The 12,480-nt window shown below is 37.8% G+C and overlaps 1 protein-coding gene across 2 annotated transcripts in view; it reads left to right on the top strand.

Moving 5' to 3' along the window:
• The window catches only part of LOC135710455 (monocarboxylate transporter 2-like), a 603,423-nt gene that overhangs the window by 198,192 nt on the left and 392,751 nt on the right, over positions 1-12,480 (top strand). Inside the window, exon 1 of one of the 2 annotated variants that reach the window (XM_065233041.1) lies at positions 12,271-12,471. The exons of the other annotated variant lie outside the window; for it this stretch is intronic. The gene's annotated coding sequence lies outside the window, so the exon portion shown is untranslated. Of the gene's footprint in view, positions 1-12,270; positions 12,472-12,480 lie in introns of those variants that run through there. 2 annotated transcript variants of the gene reach the window in all.

Here is a 12,480-nt window from a genome sequence, read left to right as displayed (position 1 = left end):
CTAATTGTTACAATTTTACTTCAATTACTTGCATAGCATTTATATTTTATTATTGATGCCTAGCTAACCTCGTGAAGAAAGTTTTTTTAAGCGTACTTTTATTCATTGTTATGTCAATATATTCACAGTATGTATTATAGCAAGACATCATTCTATTCAATGGGCTGTTTTTGGCATAGTCTGTTCTTTGATTGTTGATGCTAAACAAATTTCTATTCCGCAGTGAGCGAGTGGGAGCATAAAAATTGATATTTTCCAAAATCTCTGGACTGTTAACTCTTTGCGAAATCACATCGTTTATAAAAGCAATCATTGCGAACTCTCTTCGCTTTTTGAGCTCATCTAAATTAATTAGCATACAACGCGATTCATAAGATGGAAGTGGAAAACTCGTCCAACCCAACTTTCTTAGAGCGAACAACAAGAACTGCTTTTGAACTGATTCAATGCGGTTTACATGTGTATCATGATATGGAGCCCAAACTATGCTACAATATTCGAGAAGAGGCCTCACATATGCTACGTAAAGTGTTTTGATTGTGTAGGGATCATTGAAGTGCAAACTAAATCTTTTAATGAACCCGAGCATGTTGCTTGCTTTGTAGATAATGTTATTGTAGTGATCAGCAAAAGTTAGCTTGGAGTCGAGGATAACACCTAAGTCTCTGACTTGATAGGATCTTTGGATTGTTTTCTGGCCAAGAGTAATTGTGTCGTGTATTACAGCTTGCTTTCTTGTGAACGATATAGAATTGCATTTATTAATATTTAGTTCTAACAAATTTTTCTTACACCATGTGTAAAAAACGTCAATTTCTTGTTGAAATATTTGAAGATCAGGTGCTTTAGATATCTCCATGAAAAGTTTCATGTCATCAGCATATATAGAAACATGAAGAAATTTAAAAATATGTTCTATATCGTTGACAAATAAAATAAACAGTAATGGACCAAGATGTGAACCTTGTGGCACACCAGATGTTACATTAACTATGGTGGACAGATTTCCTTCAAATCTTACCTTTTGCGTCCGCCTTGATAAGTACGACTCGATCCATTTCAGTAGCCTAGGACTGAAGCCTAATTTGGATAGCTTAAAAAGCAAGAGTGGTATATCAACTCTGTCAAATGCTTTACTGAAATCAGTATATAGCGTTTCCACATAATTTCCTTTATCCATTGAGTTTAAACAGTATGACACAAAATGTATCAAGTTGGTAGTTGTAGATCGTCCTTTAACAAATCCGTGCTGTTTGCTAGTAATTACCGACCTAATCTGTAAGAATACATTGTCATTAATGATGGATTCGAATAATTTAGGAATGCTTGATAATATAGCAACTCCACGGTAATTTTTTACATCAGACTTTTTACCACTTTTAAAAATTGGAATTAAAAATGATTCCTTCCAAATCGGAGGAAGTACACTCGACTCCAAGGATAAATTAAACAGCCAGAACAAAGGTTTTGCTAGCTCCTTCGAAAGTGACTTTAAAAAAATAGGTGGTAAACCATCCGGTCCAGCACCTTTTGAAGCATCCAAGGTTTCAAGACCACGTATAATTTCCTTGAGAGTTAAATTATCCACTGCGATGTTCTTCATTGGCTCGGGGAGATACGAAAAATATTGATAATCTCGCTCATTCTCATCATGAATTGTATAAACGTCCTGAAAGAAGTCAGCAAATAAGTTACTAATCTGACTAGGAGTATTGCCCAACTTACTGTCTAATTGCATTTTGGATGGAAAGCTCTTGGATTTTTGCCTTTCTTTAACATAGTTAAAAAAGGATTTTGGGTCTGACTTAATGTTAGTTTCAATCTTTCTATTGTGCTCTTCATATGCATTTTCAATTTCTAAATTAAGTTGGTCACAAATAGTAAGATAATAGGTAAAATTTTCATCATTTTTGTTTCGCTTTATGAGCTTTCTGCTTTCTGTTTCTAAGATTTATTATCTGTCTATTGTACCATATTGGTGTTTTTGCATTGGCTTTTTTCTTTTGCTTCATGGGCACTGTCTGTTCTAGAATAGAATAAATAATCTGATAGAATACATCAACTGCATGTTCTGTATCATGACTACGGATTACAAGTTGCCAATCTATACTGTTCAATTTATTTTTGAACACCAATTGTATAATGGATTTACTCTTGGATACTCCACGAGCAACAAGCTACGTAAATCAATATGTTTTTCTTTTAGGTGGGCGAAAAAATTATCGATCTATGATGTCCCAAAAACTTTAGGGAATATCAAGAATATTTAGATAAGATTCGAAAACTTCAGGTAAGTTGCGAGGACTGCATGAAAGTCCTGAATCTTAAGAATTTTAAAGATCTTTTAGGTTAAGTTCTGAGCAGTTCCATGAACTTTAAAAATATCGTGAGTTTGATGAAGATCAGAGATCTTGACAGTTGCAGCAAATATTATAAATTAACAATATGGTTCACTCTTCTATTATCCCCAAGACACCAAACTTCCCGACACTAGCGGCTCTAGTGACGCGAAAGGTGACTAGTACACTGTAAATTGAGCGTAACAAGGCTATCAAAAACAACTCACAGTTGAGTTAAATTTGACTAAGGTATAAAGTCTCTGATCACGAAGGGTGGATGTGGGAGCTGCTTCCCTGGCATCGGTAGCATTGGTATTCAGTACGGAAAACAAATCAAGTGTATTTCACCCAACTAGGTACTAAACTGTGGGAAGCCAAAAGTAAGTAAAGTCCCATGTACTCAATTAATCATGTTTTGTGGTTTTTGACATCATCCACATCCAGAGGGCCAGTCACTTTTGAATGTATGGGATTGGTAGAAGACCATTTGGAAACGCATGAAAATTTTCAGTTTTTATTCATTATCGTCTTTATGAGCAGTTTTAGATGCACAAAACTTGCACGAGTACATTGCTATGGTAATAAGGGTTGATGCATATATTATGTCACGCTCTAAGGGGGAAGGGGGGAGGGGTCTAAGATTTTGTGACAAGCAATGTATTAGGTATAGGAAAAACATCACGATAGGGGGGGGGGGGGTAATTTTTTGCTCGATTCAGCGTGACATAATTAATGCATGGGCCCTAAGGTAAAAACTCGTTAATTTATTTCCTTCTATGAAAGCATGTCTAGTCACAAATCGTGGATTTTCTGATTTCTCCATACTGAAAAAATGATTTTCCTACCAATGAAGGGCGACATCTCTCGGATCTGCAATAATGGAGCAAGAACGAAGGCGATGGAACACAAAAATGACAGCATCAAAGGCAAAGCTGGTTGCTATGATTTTTATCCAAAACATAAGTTAAAAGATCGCAACGGTGAAAACATGACTTTTAACTGATTTTATTTTTTTTTCAGTTTTTGAGTTTTTTTTTTTTAAATTTAATGTTGAGTGTTTTTTTTTCTTACCGTGTTTGTTAATCTATTACCCAAATTTGGGTTAGTGATTCTTGGCGTGCTGAAAGTTTTTTTTTCCTGTCAGTTGCCAATGTGGTATGTAAAGAGGGATGGCAGATATAATCTGCATTTTCTTTTATTTGTTTGGTTCATCTCTAAGCTAGTATATTCAAACTATAGCAGATTTCACGTAATTTAGGCACTTTTGATATCATAATATATTACGTTATTACGAAATTAATATCAACTATAGCCTGAACGTAGTACAATGTCATGACGTGAGGGTAAGCGTGCAACATGTATGAGAAAGCTAATACTTTTTGCCACACCTTTTATTTGCTAAACTTATGAATTGATTACACGCTTAAATAAAAAGGCCATGAATGTTTTCAGTCACCTTTCTCACCGAGAGAGGGTATTCCTTATGCGTTTTTTCAGAAACATTGGGAATTCTGGAAGTGCACCATTTTGTTAATTTATAATATTTGGTTGCAGCAACTTCAAGAAATCTTCTGGTTTGTTTAAAGATCTAAGAAAAGATAGAGATCTTCGTATAGTTTAAAGGAATTCAGGGCAATTCCATGAACTTTCAAAAAAAAAAAATTGGGAAAGCCTAAAACTTCAGATTTTTTTAGAAACAGTTCAGGGCCGTTCGATAAATAAAAAAGTAAGAGGTTGTATCCGAGACACTACCGTAGATTTTACGTAGGATTACGAAAGGTAGTTTTGATGTCACAGAAAAAGTATAGTAAATATTAAATTGATTTCTTAACTCGTTATTAGTGAAAAATTTCGATAGGTTGAAATTCGGACGCAATTTGAGAGTTCTGTTTTTTTAGGTGCTCTGTCTGTTATATGATGTCTTTAGTAAACTCTTTTATCAATCATTTGAGGTCCTGAAAAGGACCGATTTGTTGCAAGCTTGGTAGCCAGTTTAGAACAATGCTGTGGATTTTTTCCTCGATGTTCTGGGAGATGATAGCGGTGCTCATGTGTTGCACCTGTAGCTATCGGTGAACACTTTGGTAAAGGGCGTTGGCATGGCAGTCCTCAATTGATGTTCTTGAAGAAGGTGGAAGCAGTGTTTATCAGTTGCATACAGATGATTGAGATTCTGTGTGTCAAATGATTGAAAGAATATTTATATACTAGAGTTTTCAACATTTTGTGAACTATTACGGCATATTTACCAAAATATTGATTTTGGTTGTACTGTGGAAGACGCTACGTAATGTATAGCATATAATAAATTCATTTTGTATATAATAAATTCATTTGTATTTTGTATCCAATATGTAAACGAAACCTTCAATCAAAAGTTTATGAATTGTTCATAAATATACCATACAATTAAATATAAAATCCTATAACAGTTACTCTTTTATATGGCTGGTGGCTATGCAGCCTAAGGGTTTTTATTTTTAACTTAAAGGTGGTTTAAAATAATTGGACACAATGATTACACAGTGGATTAATTCCACCAAAGTGCACCTTGAACATCCATCTTTAAGACGAATGAGAAAGATTTTAAAATTACGGTTATGTGTTATCATTGAGAACTAAAAGTATGATCCGCAGAGGGGGCGATAAAATCGAGTCATCACTGTATCCATATTAACAATATTTAAAATCAGCAATAATACTTTTTTACTGATGCAAATATACAAACGGCAAAACTTTATCGCAATGCAATTCCGCAAAGCAAACAACAGGTTTGCTCATGTTGTTTACCAATTTATTCTTTTGAAACGTATTTTTCTAGAAATAATCGTGAATTAATACTTACCTCAGATGCGTTACAAACAATGTACATCTTTATTTCAAAGGAATATAGTCAAATGTCCTACCTTGTCTTGAAGACCCTTCTCCAGCATCCCAACCAGTAGATAAAGCAATCTTGTCTCTAGCCGTTCTGATCCTGTCTCGGTAACACCGATTTCTTTCAGCATCAGTTTTCGGCTGCTTCTTCGGAGGTTTGTCCGCTTGCTCTTCCTTTGCGCGCTTACGTGCTCGGCGTTTGTATTGTGTAGCTAAATGCTGCGACATGGCTTTATCGATAAACTCGCAAACAATTTCTCAATTATCAATTGCTTCGTACAATTGTAAAAATTTGAATAGACTGCCCATCAATTTTATTGTTCGGAAATTAAATCTGCATACCGGACGGTACTTACCTTTATGCTTTTAGATGCAAATTTTAAGCCCCTCCTATTAAGAGAATTCGGCAAGATTTGTTTTTGGCATAATTCTCTTAATAGGAGGGACTTAAAATTTGCATCAAAAGGCATAAAGAAATGTACCGTCTAGCATGCTATCACAGTATCATGGAAAAGCCTCGTTTTATGATGACGTAATTACGCATTTAATGACAAATATGCGAAAATTGATTGTAGGAATCTAGGATGGATGACCTTGACAAATGTTTAAATACTCTTTAACAAATTTATGGTGGTCCTGACAAGGACTGTTTTGTCGTGATGGTTGAGTAATGCTGAGCTAGGTGTTTAACACGGATTAGGCTGTCGAGCTGTATGTTGTTTGAAGCGAGGGTGACACGCTTGGCATAGATGACCGACCCGCAGCGACTCACGAAGGGCTACTGATTCTGTTTCCGATTCCTACACAGTAATCGCAAAATACCCAATGACTACAAAGTAAGCATTTTCGAGGGAGACTGGGACTACCCATTCAATGAGTAAATATATTACCTATTTATGAGTATTTGCTACTCAAAAATAAATACTTACTACTTGTTTTTGTAGTTGCAACTACAAATTATTGGGTATTTTGCGGTTACCGTGTAGCGGTGGGGCTTCTTCCTCCTATGGTTGCTTATGTGGGCTCTGTAGCTCGCTGCTTGCAGGCAACCTTTCGTAGCGTACCGGAGAACAATGTTCAACGATACACCGAAAGCATTGCTGCTGCTGCTACTACTGCTGCTACTGATGCTGCTGTTGCGGACACCGTCGACCGGACACCACCACACACGGTGATTGAATGAGCACTATTCAGTGAGACAGGATTGAATTCGATTTTTAAATCTGTGTTAGGGAATGCGCTAATTTCAGGCAACCGGTGATAATTTTGATCACCATTGCAACAGTTGGACATTTGTGTATTTTTCAATAGTGACCTATTGAAAATTAATTAAGTGTTCAATTTTAGCAAATTGGTAGATAAATTTCCAATCGTTTGGTTTGTTTAGAATTAAAATTCATCTGTAGAAACTTGACCAATTTTCGAAATGCGGTCGATTTTGGTTTTTTGAAAATGCGTGGATTCTATAGATCCTGTGGAGATCTATCTAGCCCTGACGTATGTGTTGGGAAAAAAAGTAAACTTTGCGGGAGACGATGTTATAGCCCTCGAAAGTAATTTGTGAAATATGAAGTAAAACAAATCCTAGCTAGTTCTGCATGATGATTTTGTATGATTGTATTATTTTGTAAAGCCGCCGGGAAATACCAGCTGGCGATTTATTTTTTATGATAACTCCTTACTAGAAAACAGGCAAAAACTCACAAACAGGCTGCTTTCATGGTATACTGTGCGATAATTCAATAATCAATTAATTATCTCAACATTTATTGGCAGACCATTCATAAATTTCGGTAACATACAAGAAATTTTATAATTCATATTAAATTTCCTATGTAAGCGCCGATCGAAACAAACATTATGACGTCACTACAAGGGTGACTGAGTAAATCGTGCGAATCGAAATGAAAACCGAGTGAAAAACGAATTGCACCAATACATTCAGGCCTACAATTCGACACCTTAGACCAGGTTGAGCTTTGATAGTTAGCTGCTTGCGGGAACTGACATCCGATTGATGACCTTTACAAATGTCCAAAACATACTGTTTAACAAATTTGTGGTCCTGAAAAGGACAGTTTAGTCGTGATGGTTGAGTAATGCTGAGCTATTAGGGTGTTCAACATGGATGAGGCTGGCGAGCTGTTAATTGTTTGGAGCAAGGTTGACACACTTGGCATAAATGACCCTGCACAGCTACTCACGAGGAAAATTATTTCGATCCAGCGGCTTCTTCCTCCTTCTATGGGCGCTCATGTGGGCTCTGCAGCTCACTGCTTGCAGGCTGCCTTTCGTGGTGTACTGGAGAACAATGTCATGACCACACGCTGAAAGCACTGCTGCTGCTGCTGCTGCTGCTGCTGACGTTGACAACCGGACAACACCACACACGGGGATTGAATGAGCACCGGTCAGTGAGACAGGATCGAATTCGATTTTTAAATCTGGGTTAGGGAATGCGCTGTTTGTAGGTAATCGGTGATAACTTTGATCACCATTGCAAAAGTTGGACATTTGTGTATTTTTCAATAGTGACCTATTGAAAATTAATAAAGTGTTAAATTTAGCAGATTGGTAGATACATTCCCAATTCTTTGGCTTGTTCAGAATTGAAATTCAGCTGCTATTGACAGAGTTATATGTGTTCAAAACCTGACCTATTTTCGTCATGCGGTAGATTTGGTTTTTTTGAAATTGCACCCTAAATATGTTGCCGAAAGACGTAATCCTACGTCAAAAAATGCAGGGACATTACAGATGCTCAAAGAGCAATGTCTAGAAAACTGCAAAGAATTTGGAAGTGTCATGAATATTAGGAAAACTACGGGATCTTTAATGAAGTTTCGAGAATTCCAGGAAAATTCTGAAAACTTTGTTAGCTTCATTAAGGGGCAGCTAACCGTCCCGAAAGAAAAAAAAATCGTTTTGATGTTTTATTCCTTGCAAACATACATTTTCTCTCTTTCTATGAAACATTTTTTTACTACAGGAAAGTTTTAAGATCCTTAATATTAGGTTCCAACGGTCTCTGGAATTTTTCAATAAATTTCACGAACATTTCAAGAACTACTCCATTAAATTCAGGAAAATTGCAGAAAATTATCAGAAATTCAACATGAAAGCTATGTGAATTTAGTGGCTATTCTGAGAATTTCAAAATATTCCCACGAAAAACAGGAAAATTACGGGAATTCAGGAAAGTTGTGAGAGCTTCAAATATATTTGTAGGGAGGGGGGGGGGGGTATTGACGTAGCAATACGATGAACTTTATAAAACTTCATAGAAATGCTGGGATTTTGGTTAAGTTCAAGGAACTTCATGGGAACTCAGTCATAATTGTAGAAGCTCAGTGAAAGTCTAAGAGAAGTTCAGGAAATTTCGCAGAACCTTAGTGAGTATTGTCAAATTTCAGCTTACTTTTTAGAACTTCAACGTTTGATTTTGAAATTTTAGGAACTTAGTTACACCTAGATGTTTGGAAAAAAAATCGTAGAATAGGTTCAAGGTCTTTCCTGATGTTTGGAGAAGGTCATGGATGTTCTGAGATGGTGGTTGAATTGAAAGAACTTGGAAACAAATATGATCGAACTTTGAAGAATTTGATGAAACCGAATAGAAGTTGAGAACATTTTGAAGAAACAAAAAATAAAATTATTAAAATCACGAAAAAAAAATACATCAGTTTGAAGAGAGAGAGAGAGAGAGAGAGAGAGAGAGAGAGAGAGAGAGAGAGAGAGAGAGAGAGAGAGAGAGAGAGAGAGAGAGAGAGAGAGAGAGAGAGAGAGAGAGAGAGAGAGAGAGAGAGAGAGAGAGAAGGATAAGTAATTTCCATTTAATTCCACTACCTTATTTGCTTATCCTTGACAGATACGCGTATTTCGTCTACAATGTGCAGACTTCTTCAGTGTCTTGTACTGAAGAAGTCTGCACATTGTAGACGAAATACGCGTATCTGTCAAGGATAAGCAAATAAGGTAGTGGAATTAAATGGAAATTACTAATCCTTCTCTCTCTCTCTCAATCTTCATACAGTTATTCCACTAAGACGCCCACATTCATCAGGATACATCAGTTTGATTTTATTGTCAATTGAGCAAGTTTTTGATTGGGCCGCTTTAATTTTTTGTTTCGCAGCCAGCATTTCTTCTCTGTAACAAAAATAATCAAATTATAGTGCTTGAAAACCGGAAGCCCTCATCTTGCATCTATGATGATGGATATGAAGAAAACCTTCAAGTCCCCGCATCCATTAATATATGAGTTAGGTAGAGAAGTGTGCGTTTGACTTAGTACTGTCAACAATCAATACGAAACTAACGATTTTAAATTGGCTCACTACTTGACTAGCCTATTGGGCCCAAGCAAACGATTAACGTACCCTATTCTAGTCGAAATTCTAGTACTACACAATGTTTGTTTTGATTCGCTATGAAAGTTTGACAGATAAAATGAGGGGTTAGTGGATTTTCCTATGTTTCGAGGGGTGAATCGATTAGCTTGGGACCGAAGATAGTACCAGAGCTGAGCCAAAAAGTTGAGCTCGTTTCTTCGGGACCTTCTGGTCTTAGAGTTACCTCTATGGTACTGTCGCATTAATGGCCCTTCGCTCATTTGAAACTATTCAATTTTCACACTGCCGTATTCTAGCGGAACTATCGACCTCTTCAGAACTTTCCCTAGATAATAAATTATCACTCTAAAGCTTCATGTTGATATTAGTACCATATGCGTGATAATGTTTGCACCATTAAGCAATGTCAAAATTAAAAAAAATCTCAAGTATTTGGTTTTCAATTTTTTTTTTATTTATTCGCAGAGCCTTAAACTATGTTAATCATCGATCGAGTTTCTACTTGCTGCAATTACGGCCTTCACACGCTTCCGGAATGCACAGCAGGTTCTAATAATTTAGTCTGGATCCATTTCTCTCCAGGTACGGGTCAATGTTTGTCTGAGGCTTGCTGTACTCGGGTGGCGTTTAGATTCAGGCCATGGCCTTTATGACGCGTAATTGAGTAATCCAGCGGATTAAGATCCAGTGGATGGCGGCCACATATCCTTCGCCTAGAACGGAAGATGTTCCTGCAACCACTTCTGAGTGCGGTTCGAGGTGTGGCACGGAGCCCCATCTTGTTGAAATACAACATTTGGCTTCGGACCGTACTGTTCTTTGATCCACGGAAGAACATACTTACTTAAAATCCCGATGTAGACCTCCGTGTTGACCTTGTCGCCATCTGGAATGAACACCGGGTCCATTTTTTTTTGCTATCGGAAGCCACCAATCCAAACACCATAACGCTAGCAGGATGCTTGGTCAGATACACGTTCTTGTGCTCGTCGGCCACGTCTTTTACCGGAAGAGAACTAATATACCGGTCGGTTCTGGAATTTGATACGGGATCGACGGTAAACATGTTCTCGTCGGTGAACAGGATTTTTTAGTTTAAGGAAGTTCAAGATTTTCTTGCATCGTTCGACTCGTAGCTCCCGGATGCGGTTGGTAATCATGTGAGTTTTTTTTCCATGCCCTCAATTTCGCCCCGCAATCTTCCTTTACGATCTTCCGTCCCGTAAAGTCACTGATCCCGTGTTCCTTTGCCATTTTCCTTATTGAACGCACTGGATTCAACCGAATCTTCCTTTTGATAGCAGCGATAACCCTCGGAACCTGAGCTGACCTCGGACGACCTGTGACCTTCGCGGATAGTTGTCCTTTCTTTTCTCGGTCTAAGCCCCTTTTGACAGTCCACCGGGACACTCCCACGGCGATTGAAATGTCTTTTTGCGACATTTGCGCGTGGGACAAATCACGAATACGCTGCCACTTCGTGATGATGCAACTGTCAAACTAAGTAAATCATTTTCTTTTGTACGCAGCCTACTACGGTATGAGCTATAGGTTACGTGCATGCAAAGAAAAACAAGGCATTGTATGTATGCACAGGTGAAACGAGAACCTTATTTGTACGATGGTGCAAACATTATCACGCATACGGTATAGCGTTTCCTCCCAACTCTAAAAATTGTAAACATCACGTATGAAGTAACAAAAATTATTTTGAATATCTAAATGATGTTATCCGTGGACTATACATATTGGCAGTTTTTTAAATGAGTTATGGGATTAGTAACTTTTTTCACTATGGATAGATTTTAGCAAACTTTCAATCAATTGAAATGGTAATGTTTTGACTAGACAAAAGAAAATTAATTACAGCCCATTTGAATTTTTGTGCTTCAAAAACAGCAATTTGAAAATGGTAGTGAAACAAGAAATTTTTTACTAAATTTGCTCAAACTTCGTACAAAAGTGTGGCGAACACAATGATATTCTATGCCTACGGAAGGTGAAGAACATTTCCAACCCGAAAGATGGTAAAGAGCTGACTGGGAATCGAACCCGTCTCCTCCGGGCTTGGTAAATACTGTATCTTAACTGACTAGACTATTTGAGGCTCAAGGGAGTCCCATGCAATAGTGAACCTCATCGAAGCGCAGTATGAGGCTTTCACGTGCAAAGTTCTGCGTCCTGAAGCCGTGTCCGACCCTATCTTGGTAGTTGCTGTGCCTCATGCATACTAATTGTAAAATCGGTTAATCTTTATTCCTCATCAACACCACGTGCTTCTATTACCAGAATGAACGTAAACAAATTGGATGCACTCCACATGGTTAAAATTCATTCCGTGAACTCCGCTCTTACTCATATCTCCAAAAATAAATCCGATCAGCAACAAAACGTAAACAAATCATTTTTCTCAGCTCTTATCGTCAGCTGGAGACAGCAAACAGCCAAAAGAAAACTCCTCTCTCTTGATGTCCCACCTCGAAACGCAGCTCCCAATGTTGAAAATGATGAATGAAATTGGGCGTCTCTCAGCAACTCCACCGGTTCGTAGTAAACAAACTCAATGCAAGGCACAACGCTCTCTCTTTCTCATCGAGCAGCATGCTTTCGAACGATGCGGTGTGGAGATTCCTTCACTTAGACGGCCACATGCTGCATAGTGCTGGATGATGCTGTGGAAGATTGTTTTTCCTCTCGCATCTGAATTCCGCCGGATCAGATGGATGCGTGGACAGCACCAGGCAGGAGCACAACTGTTCAGTTGATTATCATCCGCGTTAGAGTGTACATCTCATCGCCGTCGAGTCCGGTCGGTCGGAGGAAAAATCGTGGTTATAAATTGGCGTCGCGACGCGTTACATGCGTATATTTCGGAAGTGTGTGAAAAACGTTTATGCTGAACGGTGGGTGGG

Source organism: Ochlerotatus camptorhynchus, unplaced genomic scaffold (genome assembly GCF_037179485.1).
Source record: "Ochlerotatus camptorhynchus isolate MF236.1 unplaced genomic scaffold, CSIRO-AGI_Acam_v1.1 ptg000383l, whole genome shotgun sequence".
NCBI classification, from domain to species: domain Eukaryota; kingdom Metazoa; phylum Arthropoda; class Insecta; order Diptera; family Culicidae; genus Ochlerotatus; species Ochlerotatus camptorhynchus.
The sequence above is the reverse complement of the archived record's forward strand: the minus strand, read 5'-3'. Positions and strand labels throughout refer to the sequence as shown.